Genomic DNA, 4,780 nt, shown 5'->3' with positions numbered 1-4,780 from the left:
TGCTCTGCAAAGAAACCTCTTTTATTTATTTCACATGGACAGCTGAGATAATGGTACAGATCAAGAGGTGCCATCATGGTTTCAACATGCCCTACTACAAAGAAATCATAATACATTCATATTCAGCTGAATCCAGACTTTTCATCTTTTGCCCTCGAAACCCCCACATTTAAGCTTACTGGGAGCAGGATCTCAAGGTCATTTTCTTTTTACTGCAGGCTGAGACTGTGCATCTTGTTGTTTCTGCTTTTATAGATCCAAACGTTGAGGATGGAAGGGCAGTAGGAAGTAATCATGCTGTCCTTTGTGCAGGAGGAAAGAAGTCAGCAGAAATTTGGGAGGAGGTGACATGTCCTGGTATGCACTGGAAAAATATCTGCTACTGTGAGGGCAGCTACAGAGTGGTGTTTCAGTCCTTCCCACTATGAAAAAGTGGCATTTTCCTTATAGATGCACATCCTAGTATTTCTTATCAGTTATTCTCGTGAAATGACTGCTGTTTGGGAGGATAAAGAAAGGAAAAAAGAGGAATCAATTCAGCTCTGGGGCCCCCAACATAAGAAAGACATGGTGAGTCCAGAGGAGTGCCACAAAAATGATCAGAGGGCTGGAGCACCTCTCCTTTGAGAACCGGCTGAGAGAGCTGGGGTTGTTCAGCCTGGAGAAGAGAAGGCTCAGGGGAGACCTTATTGCAGCCTTCCGGTACCTGAAGGGGGCCTGCAAGAAAGCTGGAGAGGGACTCTTTATCAGGGAGTCTAGTGATAGGATGAGGGCTAATGATTTTAAACTGAAAGAGGGTAGATTTAAATTAGATATAGGGAAGAAATTCTTCACTATGAGGGTGGTGAGGCACTGGAACAGGTTGCCCAGAGAAGTTGTGGATGCCCCCTCCCTGGAAGTGTTCAAGGCCAGGTTGGATAAGGCTTTGAGCAACCTGGTCTAGTGGAAGGTGTCCCTGCCCGTGGCAGGGGGGGTGGAACTAGATGATCTTTAAGGTCCTTTCCAACCCAAACCATTCTATGATTCTATGAATTTCTGCCACTTTTCTAAAGTCTTTGTAAACTCACTCTAAGAGCTGATTGGTCTCAGTTAAGACAATCCCTCTAAAATGGCAATACAAACTTCAGACATTTTTAATGCAAAGCAGTTCAGTGCAGATCACAGTTAAAATTTTAGCTCAGTTACTGCTTTGTCACTAAAGGCCAAATACTGTTCTTAATGTTGCTTAGCCCAACAAAATGAGGAAAGTAACATTCACCCTTCCACAGCTTTGTGTTTGTTCATGACTCTGCTGTAAGACTTGCATCAGGGCATTAGTACTGCAACCTGGTTTCAGGAGGACCCTGAGGGGGACACTGTGAAACCAGGACTACATCTGTACCAGTACTAAACCCTTGCCAAGCAACATATTCAGGGTACTTGAGCTTTGTCATCTATGTTGTTTAAATGTTACATTTTCAGAATGGCTCTTGGCATGCTTTTGGCTCATGTCAAAATACTGTTCTCCTAAGTATCTCCTAGATATTATTCAGGTGCAAACATAGGCAAAGCACCGTTCCCAGGAGACAGTGTGCATGCAGTCAGTATTCTGAAGGGCGAAAGGGTATAATATTGTGGAACCGCACAGTACTCTGCACATTGGCATTCGTGCCAAGAAACAGTCTGAGATTCAGTTAATGTTGTGTCAGCATTAGCATTTCCATTTAGATCAGGAGCCTGCTTTTGAACTGAATCTCCCTGTCCATGCTTTGGTTCACATCACAGAGAAGGCTTGGAGAACCTGAGCTGGATTCTTCTTGGATGACACTAACCCAGAAAATGTGCACAACTAACACACTCCATCTGCCAGGCTCCAGAATACCAGACTGGAGGTAGTCTGCAGTGAGTCCCTTAGATGTGTACAGTGTGGGTGCTGGGTCCTCTGCACCAGCTCCTCCATCCTACACATCCCTTCCTGCTCCTCCTTGCTCATCCAGACCCAGTCTGGGGATTCATACATGTTACACACAGTTCCCCAGAGAATGGCATGGCCACATTGTCATGTGTATTAAAGAGGAACTACAGCTCTCATCCACCTGGAGCTGGAGAATGATACTCACGGTGAAGTCATTTCTTATGCCCTCTGGCATTGAGGTTGTAGATAAATCCTAAACAGACAATGCAATTGTTGCACTGAAAATCTTCCAGAGGGTATGGGTATAACTCTTATATCTCCACATGCAAGAAGTACCACACATAAAATTGTCATTATGGCCTCTCCTGGGTCTATAGCACAGTTGTCAACCCAAGACCCTGAACGTACAAGTCCTGCCATGATAGTGGCTGCTGCCTTTGAAAGTCCTAAGGTATCAAAAGCACTATGCAGGGCTGACCGAGTGGGCTTGAAACCCACTGAATGGGTTTCAACACAGGTATAAATGACAGCACGACAAAATTTCAAGCAGTCAATAGGAATAAACGTCTGTAAAATGTGTGACCTTGGAGTGGCTAAGGACTTCGGGTTTGTCTAGTTTGGAGAAAAGGAGGCTGAGGGGTGACCTCATTGCTCTCTATATCTTCCTGAGGAGGGGAAGTGGAGAGGGAGGTGGCATTTCTCCTCCCTGGTATCCAGTGACAGGGCACATGGGAATCATTCAAAGCTGCATCAGGGGAGGTTTAAACTGGACATTAGGAAGCATTTATTTACTGAGAGGGTGGTCAAACACTGGAAGAGGCTTCCTAGAGAGGTGGTTGATACCCCAAGCCTGTCAATGTTTAAGAGGCATTTGGACAATGCCCTTAATAATGTGCTTTAACTTGTGGTCAGCCCTGAAGTGGTCAGGCAGTTGGACTAGATGATCGTTGTAGGTCTCTTCCAACTAAAATTCTATTCTATTCTGTTCTATTCTATTCTATTCTATTCTATTCAGAAGATGCAAGTCAAAGTTGTGATTTCTTCTCTCCGAGCACAGCAGGAACGTTTTGGGGATGGATGTCACAAAGGCAATCTTAGCAAAAGACTTATTTTTCTAACATCCTTGACCAAAACCCTGAAGTGAAATGTCCCAGAACTTGAGATTGTTTGAAATTTCGATCTAGTCTTGGGTTCATTTTAAGTGAGTCATGTCAGTGCCAGGATATGATATCTGCGATGTGAGCAGCTTGAAACATCACTGAGATTCTTTGAAGGCCACTGTGCATTTTCAGCTTGAAAGTTCATACGGCTGCTACTGCAGTCGTGGTCTCCCAGAGAAATTCTGTGTCCCCACAGGCTCACACCTCTTCCACTGCGGTGTGCTGACTTTGCACTGTTACACTCCCACCTGTAATTTAAACCATGTAGGTGCTGCCTGATCCAGACCTGCTCCTGGCTTTTCTTTACACAACCATTATTTCTGTGCGATTGTTTCCTTACATAGCTTACTTCAAAAGCATGTTTGTAGGAGGGACAGGACAAAGCTTGATCATAGGCACTACGATCAGGTTGCTACCAAGTCACAGTGAGATGAAGACTGACTGTTCTTTTCTCCTATTTACAAATGCCGATATGAGCAATTGGCAAATTATTGGTTTCAAAAAGAATGTTTGTTTGAGTTTTAACACACTTATCTCTTACCTGGAGTGGAATTCAGCCCTTTTCATAGGGTAAGTTTGTCCAAGTGTCCAAGAAGACCCCTTTGTCCCTCTGGAAAAAGAGATAATGATGTGTAGGTCTGTCCTGGCTTTCCACATGTGTCAGTTTGCTTGCCTGAGCATGGAGATTCAAACATGTCCTGTGGGTAGCCGTGTAAGAAAAACTGGTGTACTCAAAGAACAGGAAAATAAAAAAATACTATGAGGGCGACACTGCTAATATTGCCAATGTATTCTGAATTTTGAATCACTGCATCAGATGAATTTTGAATTACTGCATCACTGCGTCAGATAAAACAGTCTAAAAAGATATTGCTGGTGATGCTCAGACACTGAAACTAGTAATATATTTGCTGGCAGCTCAAGAAGGAAAAAAAGAGGACCAGTTCTTGGCCAATTTATTGAATCAATAAATAATTGTGAATAAATGGTTATTGCCTGCTCGTCACAGGAGCAGGCTGAGGACACATTACACTGGTCATAATGAGTAAGGTTCAGGGAAAATCAGTGCATCAGCAGGGGTGACACTACTCTTCTGGTGTCTCGGACTCAGGAGAGAGATTAAGGGACCCTATGTGTGGGTCTCCTATGTAGAATCATAGAATCATAGAATCATTTAGGTTGCAAAGGACCTTTAAAATCATCAAGTCCAAGCATTAACCTAACACTGCTAGGTAACCCACCACTAAACCATGTCCCTAAGCACCACATCTCCATGCTCCAGGGATGGGGACTCAACCAATTCCCTGGGCAGCCTGGTCCAATGCCTGACATCCCTTTCGGTGAAGAAATTTTACCTAACATCCAATCTAAACCTCCCCTGGTGCAACTTGAAGCCATTTCCTCTTGTCCTATTGCTTGTTACTTAGGAGAAGAGACCAACACCCACCTCGCTACAGCCTCCTTGCAGGTAGTTGTAGAGAGCAATGAGGTCTCCCCTGAGCTTCCTGTTCAGACTAAACAACCCCAGTTCCCTCAGCTGCTCCTCATAAGACTTGTACTCTAGACCCTTCACCAGCTTCGTTACCTTTGTTTGGACATGATCCAGCACCTCGATGTCCTTCTTGTAGTGAGGGGCCCAAAACTGACCGCAGTATTCGAGGTGGGGCCTCACCAGGGCCGAGTACAGGGGCACGATCACTTCCCTGCTCCTGCTGGCCACACTAGT

The sequence above is a fragment of the Pygoscelis adeliae genome, unplaced genomic scaffold, assembly GCF_000699105.1.
Source record: "Pygoscelis adeliae isolate BGI_AS28 unplaced genomic scaffold, ASM69910v1 Scaffold141, whole genome shotgun sequence".
NCBI lineage: Eukaryota > Metazoa > Chordata > Aves > Sphenisciformes > Spheniscidae > Pygoscelis > Pygoscelis adeliae.
This window is presented reverse-complemented; position numbering follows the sequence as displayed.